The sequence below is a fragment of the Hemiscyllium ocellatum genome, chromosome 29 (assembly GCF_020745735.1).
Source record: "Hemiscyllium ocellatum isolate sHemOce1 chromosome 29, sHemOce1.pat.X.cur, whole genome shotgun sequence".
Taxonomy (NCBI): Eukaryota; Metazoa; Chordata; class Chondrichthyes; order Orectolobiformes; family Hemiscylliidae; genus Hemiscyllium; species Hemiscyllium ocellatum.
In genome coordinates this window covers 33,853,575-33,872,890 of record NC_083429.1, presented here as the reverse complement: position 1 = coordinate 33,872,890, position 19,316 = coordinate 33,853,575, and the positions used below count along the sequence as shown (strand labels likewise).

The window sequence follows — 19,316 nt, the reverse complement described above, 5'->3', positions numbered from 1 at the left end:
AAATATCATTCGTACGTACAGCAAACTAGAAAAAAACAAAAATGGTGAAAGTATAGTGTTGATCAATCAGCATTTCCAAAGAAAAGAGAATTTACAACATCCCAAATGTTTAACCACTCGTCTCTTTAACAGATGCTGACTTACCTGTTCATATATATTTGTTTCCACTTTTAGAAAAGGTGATTCTCATGAAACATGATTTGAAATACTAACCCAAATTACAGGGTGTTGGTATTAAATGTGTAAAACATAATGTTACAGATACTGAAGATTTGAAATAAGAACAAAATGTACATCAGACAACACTTGTATTCATTTGTACATCCATGTGCCTGATGGGGTAATTACAATCGATGGGTTTGTGAACATGAGGAAAGCGGTTTACAAATTATGATTCTAAACGTTGGAATATATTGAGGATTCATTACAGTATATAATTGTATAATATGTAATAGCTGTAAAAACCCTTATAGACATATAAAAATTAAAAAACAAAAGACTGTGGATGCTGGAAATATGAAACAAACAGAAAACAATGGAGAAACTCAGTAGTTCTGGCAGCATCTTGGGAGAGAGAAACAGTTAACATTAAAGTATGAAATGATAATTCTGTTTCTTGTAGTCATACTGGACTCAAAACTCCACTTTTTCTCTCTCCACAGAAGCTGCCAGATCTGATTTTCTCCAGCCATCCCAGTGGTTCTTCACAGATGTATGTTTGCACTGGCACATAGATGCATGATGCACACAAAATAGGAAGCAGGCAGCCTTTGATTTTGCACATTCACTCAGAAGGGGTTAAAATCAGGCCGAGAATCAGACAAAGAACGCACCAGGCCCGAAGGACGAGAGAGGGAGATGGGGCGGTTGAGTGTGGGGGAAGGGAAAGGGCATGTGCACTCGGATACCCGGGTTTCCCGGGCGCGCCGCTCCTCGCGGCAGACGCGTGGTGCGCGAGCTTACGGCCTTTGGAGTCGGGGACTCGGGCGCACGCGCGTCTTCGCGCGCCCAACGTTCCGGTTCTGGCGTTGTGTGCGCACTCGCGGCCGGCGTCGGCGGCGGCAGCAGCAGCAGCAGTAAGCATCCAGCATCAGTCTAACGTTAGCAGAACCAGCCTAACATGTCCTCCGGGAAAACTATCACAAATAAACACACAAAACGGGATATTCGTTAATCCGGGGGAGTTGGGGGGTGGGCAAGAGAGAAAGAAAGAGGAGACAAGAACTCAGTTTCGAATTGTGTTGTTGAAATAAACTCAAGTGAAACCGAATGGCTTTCACCAACGCGGGGCACATCATCCCGCAGCTGAAGCTGGAAGACGCGGCGGAGGACAGTTTGTTCAAGAACATTTCGGTGAGGTCGCTCCAGCAGCTCCAGCACTTGAGGAATAAACCGCCTTCTCCGGCCGGCTTGAGACATCCCAGGTAGGAGAGAAGCGAAAGAACTGGCCATTTTTTCCCTCCCTCTCTCTGGGTGTCCTCATGCTTTGCACTTTGTGAATGTTCCGTGCCAGGGATAACGGTAGTTGTCAAGCTGTGGGAAAAAAAAACTTGGCAGTTTGCTAAGAGGCTTCCATGCAATTGATTATCGTTGTCTATTTAGGGATATTGACACATTGCGTCTTTGTTTTGATTTTGGAAAGGTAAACTTTTTTGACACGTTGGTCGCAAAAACAAAATTGATACTGTAAGCTCTTGTGACAGTGGCAATTTCCAGGAAGGTGCTCCTTCACATCTATTCTATCCCATCCTACCCGTCCAAAAAAACTTCTGAATAATTAAAAGCTGCCCTGCTAATTTCGATATGTTTTCAGATCCTGCCTTGTGAAACAATTTGTATACTTAACTGGTTGTTGTTTTGTTTGGGTTTTCTTAGCCTTCCCGCCTCCTGTACCTGAGCAGAAAGATACAGATTTTAGTAAATGTGGCAACAGGAATCTGGTATGATGCTCCCTCTCTGCTACATCCTAAATGTTGATCTGTAATGACCTTTTGATAGCTTTTTGTAAAACAGTACCTGCCAAATGCTGCGGTAAGTTGTTATGGCTATTCAGAAATTTATAAATTAAATCTTAATGCCCCATAATATTTCTCTTTCTATATTCCCAGCAATTATTAGTTTTTTAAAACATTTTTGATCAGTGTATTTGATTTTCTATACCCCTTGTAATTTACCTAAGCTTGCAAGTGAACCATTTTAATAGTGGGAAGTAGCCAAGATTATTCTACTACAAACATTGATTTACATCATAAACCCCTACACATTTCTCATGGCCAAGTTTTTGTTTGCCCCAAACCAATTGTTTAACTGGTGCACTGATTTTTTTTTGTGTATTATTAAATGGTTTGTTCTTAGTTGAACTAAACACCACTAAACAGATACAAGAATGTCCAGTTAATAAGTATCCTTATACTCATATAATCCTCTGGGGAAAAGGTAATTGCCATGAATAACTGTAAAACATAAATGTGTTTTTAAAAACCAAAATCGGAAACAAGGAAGGTGCAGAGTAGAGCAGTGATATATTCTGCATATATATTCTCCAGAGAGTTAACTGTAGGTTATTTCTTAAGAGTTTTGAGTAATGTCAGTGAGAATGTTTCTTCAATTTGAGTGCAATCATACTTTAACATATTTGGGCTTGGATCCATGCAGAACACAAACACCTTCCATTTTGCAAGCTATCACATTTTTTAAGAACACTATGCAGTGATTTTAAAAATTGGTTTTCTAAACTTGGGTTAGGGGTTTGGATGATTATGTAATGCATTGCTTGATGTTAGAATTCTACCTTGCAGTCTCAGCCAGGTATCTGTAATTTTTAATGTAGTTTCGTCAGTGGATTGAATTCATATTTTCATTCTGCTAGATAGTTGTTCCCATTGTTTATGGCATTATCCAAAACTCATGACAATGATATTAATGCTTTGAACTTGTTTCAAGTATTCATAAAATAATGATCAATTAATGAATGCCCTTTACATTGCTGAAGTGAGTGATGATTAACATGAGTTAAATTGCATTTATTATTTCTCAGCAATATGTACCATTCCATAATGAGAATACATGGTGACTATTCTTTAATTCTAATTTGCTGCAATGGTAGCAAGAAATAGAGAAACTAAAGGACCTAGTAATGAAACGTTTGAAATTTAAGCAAAATTGCATTGTCCTGTTGACATTGCATGAATGTAGCATGAGAACAAGTATTTTGTAAAAACATTTAGTTTTAATGTTTTTTCTAAGTAAAACATGTTTTGAAATATTCTTAGATGTGTGTTGTTGAACTCAGGCTGCCAGTTAAAGAAAGCTGAGCCTCTAGGAGAAATTTCAGAAAAGCAAAGTGCATTGTTTTGGAAATATGAATGATACACCCCATTTCTAGCAAAAGAAACTAGCATAAAATAATGCAGGCAATTGCTTATTTGTATTATTGAAATAATGGTCACCTTGAATGGATAGATGAAATTCTCAACAAACAAAATCACATTGATTTGCATATGGTCATTCAATCTTTATCTCAAGGAATAGCCAAGTTACTACAATACAACAATAGTTGGTATGTGAAATTTATTAGTGTTGCAAAATTACAGCACTAATCAGATTGCTCTGTGTCTTCCAAGATGCTGGAGTGTAATCTGTATATTCAGTTTTGTAAGTGATGTATTTTGTAATTTTGTTTTATAATTGTGTTTCTACACTGATGTACCAATAATTAAATTTCATGATTAGCTTATCAAACTAGACTTTGATTTTTTGATATGGCACTAATTGCCACCATTAAATTAATCCAAGTTATTTTGATCAGTGTAATTGGTACAGTCAATTTTACTTTTTATTGGATTGTTTGCCAGGTGTCAGGATGATGGAAGGATAGCTTCAGTCTTTTTTTTGGCAGAGAGGCATTATTTCCTATTGTTTGGAAGCTATGACAGCTCCCATAAACCGATTCCCATCATAATTTCATGATTTAGCTTATAGCTTTAACTATATGAAACAGTGAGCCATATTTCACTCGTGAGTATTCAGGCAAGACAGTGCACATTGGTATGTTTTGAGTAAAGTGACATGAAATATGCAGGCGTTCAAAAACAAATGTCACTAATTTTAAGTAATACCCTAAGTTTGCCAACAAATTTGTGACTCACCGCATCTAATTTTCATTCTACTTTCTGTAAACCTTTGGGGTAAATCTATATGAAACATAAAATGAATGCAATTGGTCCACATTAAAGCAATAATAACTAGTCTTTGATATCTAAAGGTTTTTAAGAGACTTTATGCCTGATTAAAAAATAGCTGTGTCAGCTATTTATTCAGCTTGCAACTGGTGGAAATGAAGTCGAACGAGTAGTGTGGAATTGCTAATTACTCACTCCACTGCATCACCTATCATTCTGCGTTTTCATAGCCTTAACAAAATCCTCACCTCCATTGCCTTCACCTCCCACTGTGCAGGAGGTCAGGTTTTGGCTTTTTTGCCTTAAGTTTATATAGTGTTTTTAAACATTCCTTTTTGGAAGCTGGCAATCATTTCAGCTTGGCTACAGCCAGTTGTTTTAATCTCAAAATACATAAACTATAGCAGATGAATTTCAAGACTTTAATATTTGTCTGAACACAGGATACCTTTCCTATGTTAACGTATTTGTAAACAGATCTTAATGAGCAGAACATAGTTTCGATGTCTTCAGCCAACACTTCCTCATGATTCAGGACCATTTTGGAGCACCAGGAGAATGCATGGCTTTTCTTTCAAGATTCATCATCTCGAGTCCTTTTCCCTTCCTCTTCCACTGAACTCCTTTGTCAAAAGAATTCTGTAGAATTTGATCTGATGATGATCATTGCATGGATTATTTTCATAAATGATTTTATATTCTGTGCTTAATGCTTTGGGCTACACTTAGCTCACTGAAATGGTTTTGATTTTACATTTGAGAACTTTAGCTCTGTAGTTCATTGCAGATTTTTCAACTTGACCTCTGTGCCCAGTGTATATCCTGTAGTTTACCAGATCTTCGCACAGGTTGAAATCATTTTAAAGGGTGACTAAAAGCCTTATCAAGAATGGCAGCCTGGCTTAGTAAAATTGAATTAGGCACGGTGGCTCAGTGGTTAGCACTGCTGCCTCACAGCGCCAGAGATCCAGGTTCAATTCCCGCCATGGGCAACTGTTTGTGTGGAGTTTGCACATTCTCCCTGTGTCTGCGTGGGATTCCTCTGGGTGCTCCGGTTTCCTCCCATGGTCCAAAGATGTGCAGGTTAGGTGAATTGGCCATGCTAAATTGCCTGCAGTATGAGATGGATTAGTCAGAGGTAAATGTAGGGGGGTGGGTTGCTCTTCGGAGGGTCGGTGTGGACTTGGGCCGAAGGGCCTGTTTCCGCACTGTAGGGAATCTAATCTAAAAAACTACGTATTGTGTTTTTTTTTCTGTTTTTGAAAGACACCATTTGAGTCTCGTGTCTTTTAAATGAAAATTTCTTTTCCTTCACGAATTTGCAAAAGTTCTGTGAAAATATTCCCACTGTAAAATAGAGTTTAAAAATCTAAGCCAATTTTAGCCATAGAATATTCCTTGGTTATCAAATTAACTGAATAAATTTCAAAATTTGCAATCTTGGAAAATTGTCATTTTGGCAAAAATTAGATCTTGAAGGGTAATTACATTTGGAAGGAGTATTGTTGTATTTGCATGATACAGCATGATATAAGACTTTCTTGTAACTAATTTTGTAGAGGGTGGAAGAATAAATTGTCGTAAAGCTCAATGATCCAGACCAAGATAAATGGACAAATGTGAATGTCCTAGAAATTGCTATTGTAAACTTGGTAATCGTGGCCCCAAAATGAGGCACATTTTGTGTGATGCTGCTGCTCCTTTAACAGGGTTATGTTGTCCTTGGTTTTTTTTCAGGAGATCGTAAAGAGACAGTTTCCAAAATGTCTGGGGTTGGTCTACCTGTAAAGGCTTTCAAATTTAAAAAAAAATCACTTGAGCAATGAAATCTGAGTGGCCAGTCCACCCAGCTCAGCTTTTCTCTGGTTTGATTTGGTTTTAGCAGGCAGTCAGTTGTGAAGCTGCTGGACCCAAAGAAGCAGATCCATGCTGATCCTCCCTCTCTCTGATATCTCTCCTGTAAGGATTTGTGTTGGATTTTTCCTTTTCTATAAAGAGGAGATTAGGAATTGGTGCTGAAAAATGTGTTGCTGGAAAAGCGCAGCAGGTTAAGCAGCATCAAAGGAGCAGGAGAATCGACGTTGCGGGCATAAGCCCTTCTTCAGGAATAAGGGTTTATGCCCGAAACGTCATTCTCCTGCTCCTTTGGTGCTGCCTGACCTGCTGCGCTTTTCCAGCAACACATTTTTCAGCTCTGATTTCCAGCATCTGCAGTCCTCACTTTCTCCTAGTTGATTAGGAACTGGTGCAAATATTTGGATCAACATTAAGTTGGGATAGTCTCTTGGGTTTTTGGATAGGTTAAGTTATTCTGTATTCTGTTCATTTTGTTTGTGTTTCATTTGGTAATCTTGCAAATTAATTCTGTTTTGTTTAAAACTAAGCGATTGGGCCAATACATCACTCCTGGAATATCCACAATACACCTGCTTAAAGCAACTAGCAAAGTTAGGGCCTGGACTACTTTCTTGAAATGTTTTGAGGGCTATGGCCTGGTCCACAACATATGTTTTGCTGCAGTGGGACATTTATTTCCCTGTACTAGAATGATTAATCTCTGGAGAGCCCAGACGTTATAATGGACCATGTATTCTATCTGAACTTGCCAGTAAAGTGTATGCAAGCATTTGGCCACTGCTGTTGTTACAATGAGTATGTCACAAAGATATGGGCTCATGATGGAGCCTCAAAGCAAATCAGTCTTGAGGAGGAGGATCTTTTATAGTAACCTTTTAGCACCCTGTTTAATTTTGGCAAGAGTGGATATTTTTGTCCTCCATATATGGATGCACACTTCTTTCTAGAAGTGTGCACCTGCTTTATGCTTTCCATATTGTGGCCTCAGTAGCCTATGAAGTCTCCCAAACTCTAGTGCTGTATGGACCATTTTCTAAGCTGAAATGTAAAATGAGGCATTGCCAGAATCTCAAGATGGTCCTTAATGTTACCAAAACACATACTGGCTGCTAGCATTCTGGATAAAATTTTCAGATAACAATAGTGTACAGAAAACACATTTTTTCTGCACAAAACACGAAATGAATGGGAAGTAGCTGGTTGACCAGTGTTAAAAGTAACCCCCCCCCTCACAACTCTGCCTACGACATGCAGATCCTGGGCCTCCTCCATCGCCACTCCCAAACCACTCGATGCCTGGAGGAAGAATGTCTCATCTTCCACCTCGAGACCCTCTAACCCCACGGCATCAATATGGATTTCACCAGTCTCCTCATTTTCCCCTCCTCCCACCTTATCCCAGTTCCAACCTTCCAATTCGGCACTGCCCTCATGACCTTTCCCACCTGTCCATTTTCTTCCTACCTGTCTGCTCCACCCTCCTCTCCGATCTATCACCATTACCCCCACCTCCATCTACCTATCCTTCTCTGAAATGCAACCTATAATTTTGGCATTCACAGCAAAGGGTGACACAGGCTGAGAAAAAGAGTGCAATCTATGCCTGAGAATTTTCAATGAAGGAACTTTTTTATTAATCAAATGACTTGGGTATTTCATGCGAATTTTAAAAAGAAATATTTGATTTATATTGCTTTAAATTTGCTTAAATCTGAAATTATGTGAATTACATAGAATAGCACAGTGACCTTATGCAATGGAGTATCAATACAATATAGTGAGATTGACAATGAAAGTATGCACATGAAATTGGAATGGAGTTGGAAGTTAAAAAGGAATGGAAAAAGTCAAATTATTTAAGATGAGAGAAAAATCTAACATGCAAATGAAAATAGATAAAGCAAAAGAAAATAATCTTGAAGAAATATAGACACACATTAATCTTTCCAACTCCTGAAAAATGTGGTCAATGGCAAGTCAATTGGGAAAATATGACGACTTTGTTAAATCGGATTCTTGATGTTGAGAAAGAAAATGTTGAATGCTGTAGACAAAGTTTTTGAATGTCAAGATGAGATTCTCACAAATGCTGAGAAGTTTATTTGCAAGTATTTGCCTTCCATTATTGCCCAATTTTGCCTCATTGAAATGCAGGTGCACAGTGTGTACACAAAACGGATACATTTGTATTTGTTTTCTCCAACTCGCCACTTACTCTTCTAGGTCTCCATCTTCGATCAGCAGTCATCAACATCTTGGGCTGTCCTCCATGGGTAGTGACTGACTGCATTCCCTGTTCACAGACGTTGGCATCGGGCACGCTGTACCTCATTGTATCATTGGGGTATGGCACGTACTGAAATACCATGCTTCGCTTCAGTGCTGCAACATGGAAGGCACTGGCACTTTTCATTATGATGTTGCTGGTAGGATACTTTTGCGTGCAGGGATAAGCACCCATTTCGTGGATTGGACTATGCTGCATCTTAGAGCTCCTCGGTTGTTCTCTTAGCACTCACTCACTTTCTACCTACTCTGCTTATAGCATCTCTGCCTTGCCTTGCCATTTTATGCTTTTCTGCCTTATTCAAAATTTAAAGGCTCACAGTACTTCTCTCTTGCCTTGCTTTTTAGTGTAGACCCAAACCAGGCAGCTTGTCATGCTTTTCAGCAGCGATAAATGGGTGGGGTCAAGTGGTGGGGATGTGCTATATGACACTGTTATGTCAATGTTGCACCATATACTTCACACAAATGGCCATGTCTCATAGTCCAAAAGGATTAGTTCTCAGTTAGATCAAGGCAGACAGCCTTCAATCAGTAGGTATTGACCAGCTATGTCAATGCCATTGTCTGATATCAGTTTTGGTGCTTGGACATGGTCAGTCAGCCATTTGGAATGCTCACTGCCTGGGGGTTTCATACCTCTACAGTTCAGGAATGGGCTAATGTCAATCATGTTGGACCATTTTAATCAATCTGGATTTTTTAGTAACTCTGATGTGGAGCTGCATAGAGATCAGAGAGGGGTCTTCTCGCTCAGTCAGTCTGTCTGTCTTAGTCTGTGGATGAAAGGGGTGGATAACTGTGAATCCAGGAGGCTAGTTCAATGAAAGTCAAGAGGGGTTTATCTGGGGCCACTGCTGGGGTATGAATATCAGGAAAGTCAAATGGAAGTAGCCTGCTGGAATGCAGAGGGAATAATAATTTGAGGGTGGAAGATGATTGAGCGTAACAAGGTAAGATATACTCAGGAGGTTGGGTAATTGACAGTAAGTGCAGCCCCAAAGCCAGATTACCAAACTGGCATTGATGTGGGGCAGCGCATGAGTATGTTTGTCATGACTGCGCTGTATGGCTGAAACTCAGGGAAAGGTGGATACAGCTAAATAAACAGGTTGAATGGGAACATGGAGAAATTCAAAGCCAATTGGTTTGAGGGAAGGGCAAGAAAGCAAGGAATGTGAAGAATGGGGAGGCTGAGCCTATGACTTAATCTATAAAGCTTGACCGCTGTTGTTTTCCATCCTGCAAATCACAATGGAATTCTCTAAGGGAGGAGTATCCACTTGAGTGCAATGTGAGGCCCTTACAGTGGCAATAGCATTGAACAAACGCCCACACGGTATGGATGAAAGACATCTGTTATCACAACATGCTGTTTGTGAACCTTTGTGCATTGACCTATAATGTTGATTAAAAGTCCTGTCTCCAAGGACTCTTGATTACATTATTCAACACTCTGAAGCAATCCTAATAATGGCTGTGGGGCACAAAGCTGGCCAAAGTAGCAATCCTCTTTCAAGGTCCCAAAGCCTGCATAAGGTGTAGGAGCTGCTTATTTCACATCTTGGACCATAGAAATGTCCTCAATATTCTGTCTGCCTTAGGCGCTGTAGGGATTGGGAATTAGGAAGGGGTCCTATCTTATGAAGATGTTCAATGGAAGTAATTTATATTCCTGTATAATTCTGAGTGCAATTGCTGGTTAATATTTTAATATTTCTATACAATTTATACTGTTTAATTAAAACTAAAATTATAAATGGAATGATGCCCTCACAACATCCAATGCACCTTAATTTAATCTTGATGAACTTTCATGCTTGTATGGGTCCTATGGAAAATACAAGATTTAATAGTGTTAGAACATTCTAGGATGCTAAGGTTGGCTAGCATCTCTCTTCATTCATGTAGTCACAGTTAAATGACATTTCTTTACACAATTGACTATGAAAAGGGAATAAATATTTACAGATGTATTAACTTATTTACGAAGAATTATCTCCCATGCCACCAATATGCTCTCAGAAGGTCATCTTTCTTTCCTTCTCAACACCTCTTTCTGCACATTAACAGCTGTAGTGCAGGGAGCTTGTCTTTTTGTGTAGTTCTTGATCTTGGAGTTTGGGACAGACAACCCTGAGGGCATTTGTGCCCAGCGAGCCTAGACATAGAGGTGTGTCCTGTCCAGATACGGGTTTACCCTTCTCGACCTGTTAGAATTCTTTGAAGAGGTAACAAGTAGGTTAGACCAGGGCAACCTACTGGATGTTATCTACCTAGATTTCCAAAAGGGCTTTTAATAAGGTGCCTTAGGGGAGGCTGCTGAGTAAGGTGAGGGCCCATGGTGTTCGAGGTGAGCTACTGGCACGGATTGAGGATTGGCTGTCTGACAGAAGGCAGAGAGTTGGGATAAAAGGTTCTTTTTCAGAATGGCAGCTATTGACAAGTGGGTGTCCTGCAGGGTTTAGTGTTGGGGCCGCAGCTTTTCGCTTTATATGTAAATTATCTGGCGAAGTTCACCGATGATTCAAAGTTAGGTTGACAGGCAGGTAGTACTGAGGAGGTGGGGAGGCTGCAGAAAGATTTCGACAGGTTGAGAGTGGGGGTCCAGGAAATGGCTGATGAAATTCAACGTGAGCAAATGCTTGCACTTTGAGAGTAAGAATACAGGCATGGACTATTTTTTTAAACGGTGAAAAAATTCATAGAGCAAAAGTATAAAGTGATCTGGGAGTGCTCGTGCAGGATTCTCTAAAGGTTGACTTGCGGGTTGAGTCAGTGGTTAAGAAAGCAAATGTAATGTTGTAATTTATCTCAAGGGGGTTGGAATGTAAAAGCAGCAATGTGCTACTGAGACTTTATAAAGCTTTGGTTAGGCCCCATTTAGAATACTGTGTCCAGTTTTGGGCCCCACACCTCAGGAAGGACAAACTGGCACTAGAGCGTGTCTAGCGGAGATTCACACAGATGATCCCTGGAATGGTAGGCCTGATGTAAGATGAACGGCTGAGGTCTTGGGATTGTATTCATTAAAGTTTAGAAGGTTGAGGGCAAATCAAATAGAAACTTACAAGGTAATGCATGGCTTAAAAAGGGTGGACGCTGGGAATTTTTTTCCGCTGGGCTGATGGCTGAATGTCCTTCCTTCCACTCCTATGTCTTATGATATTGTGGCTTGAACTCCCATAGGGTTGAAGTTGGCAAGCATGATGGAGGTGGAAGGCCCAGCCAATTTTGGAGTGTCCTGAGAGGAGACCTCTGTGGGCCCTGTATGTGGTTTATCCTCCAGATGGGTATTGGTATCCTTGTGAAGAAGGTGTAGCTGGATTGCATGCAAGGTCCCTATCTTCCTGTCACCCTGCTGTTTGCTCCTGTTCACCAAAGGCACGAGAAATGGTTTGTTAGTCATTACACTTTTCCAGCAGACTTTGTGTGCTGAACCTGGCTATGCATAGTAGCTACCAAACAATCCATGGAAGGAACCAAATGCTTGCATGCCAGAAGTAGCATGGTACAAAGGATGTTGCTCTACTCGTTCAACTTCCAAATCAGTTTGTCGAGTGTCTTTGCAAACTCTGCCTTCTAATCCTGTGTCTCATTGTGCATTTGGCTGAAGTTATGCATGCTGACACTATGGGGTCCTCTTTGACTGCGGATGAGTAGAGAAATTTTCTTGCAAGAAAATGAAGGGAGTGATCCAATACACTGGAAGTGCATGGGAGAAGCATTAGTGATATAAGTTAAAAATTGCACAATACCAGGTTATAGTCAAACAGGTTTACTTGGAAGCACTGGCTTTTGGAGCGCTGCTCCTTCATCTGGTGGTTGTGGAGTATAAGATCATAAACTTATGATCGTATAATCCACAATCACCTGATGAAGGAGCAGTACTCTAAAAGCTAGTGCTTCCAAGTAAATCTGTTGGACTATAGCCTGGTGTTGTGGCTTTTAACTCTGTACATCCCAGTCCAACACCAGCACCTCCCAATCATAATATAAGTAGGATAGGTTTTGTTGTGTCCCTCGTGAGTGATTAGGAATCACAGAAGATGGGAAGGAAGAGGGAGGATTACATGTGTGCGAATTGTTGAGTAAACATGCGTGTTGTAAAAGCTACAGAGCATGAAACCTTATGAGAAGTTTGTGCTGTGGTCGAGTTAGTGAGTAGTGATGGCCCTCTGAATGTGCGATAGTGGAAAAAAAATGGAGGCACTTATCCTGGTATAGCAGAGAAGGAAATTTAATCTTTCGACTCTGCCACTTGCTTTTTTCACTTGGCAGAATTGCTATCTCAATCCAGATTGATTGACTGGCTGGTGGTTGAGATTGTGGTGCTGGAAAAGCACAGCAAGTCAAGCAGCATCTGAGGAGAAGGAGAATTGACGTTTTGGGAATAAAGCCTTCCTGATGAAGGGCTTATGCCTGAAATGTCGATTCTCCTGCTCCTCAGATGCTGCCTGTCCTGCTGTACTTTTCCAGTACCACACTCTTGACTCTTATCTCCAGTATCTGCAGTCCTCACTTTCTCCTGACTGGCTGGTGGTGACATTCCCTTTGGTAGCCTGTACCCTCATTCTTTTGAGTACCTATCCAGGAGCACTTTCAGCCCTTTGTTGGAGTAATAGGATGCCAGTTTCCCTTTCTGCACCATTTCCTGAGCTTGAACAATGCAGAATCTCCATAAAATGGCAAGTTCCTGGCTTGCAATGTCTGTAGTGGTATGGAGCTGAGGTTTAAATATGGCACATTTGTGTGAACATTGCAAAATCTTGGCAGTAGTGAGCACTTCAGCTACTCCTTCCATACGTTTGCATGAACACTGAAGAGGTCGGTTGCATAATTAATGAGCTGAAGATGGACAATTATGAGAAAATTTGATTTGATCCCTGGCAGATGATCTACCAATAAATCTCCCCAAAAATAGTACTTCACCAAAAAATGGGAAAAGTTAGCCATGTTGCACCATTGGTGGAGGATGTCATTATTTTAATGGATAGGATGCCAATCCAGCAAGATACTTTGTCCTGGATGGTGTCGAGTTTCTTGAATGTTCTTGGAATTGCATTCAACCAGTTATTATAGAATATTTCATCACACTCCTGAATCATGTTTTAAAGCTAGTTGACAAGCTGTGGGAAGCTGGTGGATGAGTTACTCTAACCATTTTCACTGTTTTCCTGTTAAAGAAAACCTGTTTGTATCTAACAATTTTCACAACTTCCTAAAATACTCAACCATTTAATTTATATATGGATATAGTTATTTACATGGTTAATTTTGTAAAATTACCCTTAGTTTGATATATTGACAAAATGTAACAACAGACGGGGAAAAAAAATACATGGATCTGTACAAATGTTTGATGTAAAATTATATGCATGTCTGTACATCCGTTGGGAGATTTAAATTGTGGACAATGCAAAGGTGCCTTGATTGTGATCAAGGATGCTTTGAAAAAGCTTTGCTTGAAGTATAATTGGAAAAATGCCAACCACATTGTGCTTTATTATTGCTGGCATATCTCATTGATATTATTTTAACAGTATTGCTGAAAGCACATCTAATGAATCTGCCTTCAAGATATTCTGTTTCCTTATGTAAACAGTGATTTTAAAAATGGATTCACTAATTTAATATGAGACAATCTTATGAAACCATGTGGGAAGGCTTTTTGAAATAAAATGCAGCCCAGCTGTGGAGACTATTATGTTCCTGCTTTCTCTCACATTACCTTGTGCAAATATAGATCCTCATTTTTATAATAGTCAATTTAAGAATACTGTGGAGTGATGCATTCTTCAGTGCAGCTAATATGATTAATTAGTGAAATTAATTGCGGAAGGAAATAACATAATGTATTAATGTGAGCTTTAGATGTTCTTTAGCTGATTGAGCTGCCATGAGAGTTTATTGTTCATATGCATTCCGAATGTGGTACTAAGCCATATAAATAGGGAAATCTCATTCAATCCATAATCTGTGCTGAGCTAGGTGATCTGAGCCTGCCACAGTACCAGTAGTAGAATGGTTCTCCGCAAGAAAGCTACACAACATTTTGTTTTTTTTAAGTTCACAGTACTCACCATTAATAAATAAAATGCTGATAACATCACCTTACTGTTTGCCTGATTAATTTCTTTGTATTTAAACAAGACTTGAAAGATCACATTTCTGCTAGTCACAAAAGTTATCAATACTTAGGGGCAGGTTTTGCTGAGCACTGATTCAAAAGACCTTCAGCTGAGTGACGCTGGAACCTAGTGATTGTGAGCATCATTTGGGTAATATCTTTTGTACATAGTAACTTACCAGTCTGCATGTTTTACTTATGTTGCATAAAATCAAATTTTACTGTGGCCATTAATTAGCTTCAATTTTGTTTTTCTGTCATGTTCATTTGCAAGTGCTTTTTACAATTCTGAAGCAAATTGACTATCAGATTTCCAAAATCATTCAAAAGTACATTTAAGGAGTACTTGATTGACTGTCAGGTATTTGAAAAGTCCTGAGGCAATTTCTAAGATACCAAGTTACAAGCCTTTCTTTCAAATACTATGATACATCACAGGAACTGGCTCTTGGGCCTACCAAGGCTACACTGATTCCTATTCCTTAATTAGACTCGCTATTTAATGCCCAAGCCTGGTATCTATTCCTTTGTTCGCTTCACGTTCATCTGTTTAATAAGGTACACCTTAAATATTGTTGATGTATGTGCTTTTACCACTTTCACTGGTTGTGCATTCCAGGCAGCTAGCACCTTCTGTGTGAAAGATTTTCCTCATTTCTCTCCTAAACTTTCCCTCTCTCACCTTAACCTGTGCTGTATTGTAGTTGACTTTTCCATCCAGGGGAAAAAAAACCTCTGACTATCCACCCTATTTATGCCCCTCATAATTTTGTAAACATCTATCAGGCTGCCCCCTGCCTTCATCTTGTGAGTGAAAACAATCTGAGTTTATCAACTCTCTTCATAACGAAACCCTCCAGACCAGGTAACGTCCTGGTAAATTTTTTTTGCACCCTCTCCAAAGTATCCATATCTTTCTGGTACTGTGGCAACCATGACTGCATGCAATATTCCAAATGTGGCCTAACTAAAGTTGTATACAGCTGTAACATAACTTGCCAACTTTCACATTGGCTGATGGCGACAAGCATGCGATATACTTCCTTGACCACCTTATCCACCTGTGCTGCCACTTTCTGGGATCTGTGGACCTATGTGCCCAGATCCTTTTTGTATGTCAATGCTCTTAAAGGTTCTGCCATTTATTGTATAATTCACACTTGAATTTGTTCTTCTAAATTGCATCACTTGCATTCATCGGGATTAAACTCTATCTGTCAGTTTCCTGTCAAATCTGCAATTTATCCCGCTGCATTTTTTTGAAAAGCCTCTGTTATTCCCGCCAATTTTGGTGTCATCCACAAACTTAATAATCACACCATCTACATTTTTCCTCCAGATCTTTTGTTACTCCTGTGAGCAATGTTATATTTTTGATCTCTGATCAGAACTTTCTTCAATTTATTAGTCGAAACCCTTATATTTAGAATTGAAAAATAGTTTTAAGTTCATGTAAGTTATTGAATTTTCTGAATGTATCATAGGATCTGCTTTTCTATCAAAAGAATTAAATAATTGTGCCTAATGGTTTTATGGTTGCTGTGGAGACCCTTTTCAATATAGCAGCCAATTGACTTTCTGAACACCAGTTGGGAGAATCATATTCATATGAGAATTCCTGTGCCAATTAGTACTTGCATTGATGTAGAGACCCAAAGCTCCAAGCACTACTTTGACAAGAATAAAAGGGTGTCTGAATTTTGATACATTAGGAACATTATATGCATATATGTGCTGAAAAACATAATTGTTTATGAAAGTAATGGTATGTTAAATTAGGAAAACACGGAAAAAATCACAAATGATCATCTTCAATTAAGCAAATTAGGCAAAATAAATAAAGTGCCCAAGTTTGTGGCTGTTTTGGAATGTACAGTTATAACGAAAGGTCCATGTTACATAATTCATAGATCTAGATAATCACAAACTATGATTTTTTTTCTTTTATTCTCCCTACCCAGTAACAAATACAGTACAAATATAGAATTGATTTAAGTTTTTGCTTAACTTGTATATTCGTACTCATACTGTGTGTCCAGAAAATGCAGGATAATGTAGTTTTGACTAAGAGAAAGTATTGGTGAAATGATAGCTTCACAACTGAGAGGCCAACACGAACTAGGTATCGACAATAATCTATATCCTGAAAAGATTAGACTCGAGGCAGATCCAACATTCAGCCTCTGCCTAGCATGGACGTTGTCGTGGTGGTGAGTGGGTTCAGCATAGATGTCATAGAAGCGAGTGAGCCCAGAGTGGACTTGAGTGAGCCCCTATTTACTTTTCTGGGGCAAGAATGGGATCTGGCATTAGAATTGGTGGCTGCTGCATTGGTAGAGGAGACATTGGTGAGGTAAACCCAGTGGTGAAAAGTGGTGCCTGAAGATTGACAGTTTGTCATTGGTTGGGTCTGGCTCTGGCTGCAGCCAAGTGATGGCAAAGTGGTGGCAGAGGGGTGTCACAGTGACTTTGAGGTGGTCTCAGCAATGAGAGATGCAACTTTATTGTTGATTGGTCAGGAACAGTTGGCAGCGAACCAGTGATGATGGAGAATTGGCCCAGTAGCAAAAGATGGCGCCCTGAAAATTGGCGACTTCAAGGTTGGAAGAGTCTGTTGTAGGCGGCAAGTTGGCGGAGGAGGGATGGTGGTGCAGGCATCTTTGATGCCAATTAGTATTTGCATTGGTGTAGAGACCCAAAGCTCCAAGCACTACCTTAACAAGAATAAAAAGGCGTCTGAATTTTGATACATTAGGAACATTATATACATCATATGTGCTGATAAACAAAATTGCTTATGAAAGTAATGGTATGTTAAATTAGGAAAACACAGAAAAAATCACAAATGATCATCTTCAATTAAGGGCTGATGGAGTATCTTTAAGCCAAATTTTTTATTCTTTTTCTTCTGAAAACAATTCAAAATGGCGCCAGATTGTGGTGACAGAAAGCTTTTCACTGTATTTTACTATTTTTCTCACTATAAAACACAAGTGATTAGTAAAATCATTTATTCTTTCATTCATTCACTTCAATGAGATCTACAAACTTCAGATGCACATAGGTTCCTGGGTAACATGCTGCTTATTTGACATTGGCTTTTGTGCTGTTATTTATCTACTGGTGGCTTTCAGCCAGGTCCAGGAGAAAGGCAGTTATGAGTTGAGGAAATCATTCAACTTCTATGGGAGCAAGTGGTCAGCAAGGTTGGAGGGTGAAGTGATTGGGAAAGGGAAATTATTAAGGAAGGAGGAAGTGAACTGGAGGAAGGGTTGCATTTGTAAGGAGGTTTGGGAGGCAATTAATCAGGCAGCTATGCCGGCCTCTTCGTAGGATATGTGGAACAATCCATCTTCCACAGCTACACTGGCACCACCTCCCACCTTTTCCTGCGCTGCCTCGTGCTCCCATGAGGAGGTTGAACAGTTCATCCACTTTACTAACACCTTCCACCCCGACCTCAAATTTACCTGGACCGTCTCAGACTCCTCCCTCCCCTTCCTAGACCTCTCCATTTCTATCGTGGGCGACTAAATCAACACGGACATTTACTATAAACCGACTGACTCCCACAACTACCTAGACTACACCACCTCCCACCATGCCCTCTGTAAAAATGCCATCCCAATTCCTTTGCCTCTGCCGCATCTGCTCCCAGGAGGACCAGTTCCAATACCGAACAACCCAGATGGCCTCCTTCTTCAAAAACCGCAATTTCCCTCAGGTGTGGTCGACGATGCTCTCCACCACATCTCCTCCACTTCCCGCTCCTCCGCCTTGAGCCCCGCCCTCCAATCGCCACCAGGATAGAACCCCACTAGTCCTCACCTACCACTCCACCAACCTCCAGATACATCGTATCATCCGTCATTTCCGCCACCTCCAAACGGACCCCATCACCAGGGATATATTTCCCTCCCCTCCTCTATCAGCGTTCTGAAAAGACCACTTCCTCCGTGACTCCCTCGTCAGGGCCACCCCCCACCAACCCAACCTCCACTCCCGGCGCCTTCCCCTGCAACCGCAAGAAATGCAAAACTTGTGCCCACACCTCCCCCCTTACTTCCCTCCAAGGCCCCAAGGAATCCTTCCATATCCACTTCAAATTCGCCTACACCTCCACACACATCATTTACTGCATGCGCTACACCCGATGTGGCCTCCTCTTTATTGGAGAGACAGGCCACGTACTTGCGGAACGTTTCAGAGAACACCTCTGGGACCCCCGGACCAACCAACCCAACCACCCCGTGGCTCAACACTTCAACTCCCCCTCCCACTCCACCAAGGACATGTGGGTCCTTGGCCTTCTCCATCGCCAGACCATGGCAACACGATGCCTGGAGGAAGAGCGCCTCATCTTCCGCTTAGGAATCCTCCAACCACAAGGGATGAATGCAGATTTCTCCGCCTTCCTCATTTCCCCTCCCCCCACCTTTTCTCAGTCCCAACCCTTGGACTCAGCACCTCCTTCCTAACCTGCAATCTTCTTCCTGGCCTCTCCGCCCCCACCCCCACTCCGGCCTATCACCCTCACCTTAACCTCCTTCCACCTATCACATTTCCAGCACCCTCCCCCAAGTCCCTCCTTCCTACTTTTTATCTTAGCCTGCTTGGCACACTTTCCTCATTCCTGAAGAAGGGCTCATGCCCGAAACGTTGATTCTCCTGCTCCTTGGATGCTGCCAGACCTGCTGCACTTTTCCAACACCACACTCTCTTCAACCCTGATGTAGCATCTGCAGCTACATTTTCAGCTCTGATCTCCAGCATCTGCAGTCCTCACTTTCTCCTAGGCAATTAAATCAGGCCACATGGACGCCAAAAGTGGTTTTCATCGTTGAGAGAACCAACACTACATT

The 19,316-nt window shown here is 40.7% G+C and overlaps 1 protein-coding gene across 1 annotated transcript in view; it reads left to right on the top strand.

Moving 5' to 3' along the window:
* Positions 1-1,317: 1,317 nt before the first annotated feature.
* Positions 1,318-19,316, top strand: part of LOC132829473 (protein Aster-B-like) — a 599,261-nt gene continuing 581,262 nt past the window's right edge. The window contains exon 1 of the mRNA XM_060846670.1: positions 1,318-1,424. The gene's annotated coding sequence lies outside the window, so the exon portion shown is untranslated. The remainder of the gene's footprint in view (positions 1,425-19,316) is intronic.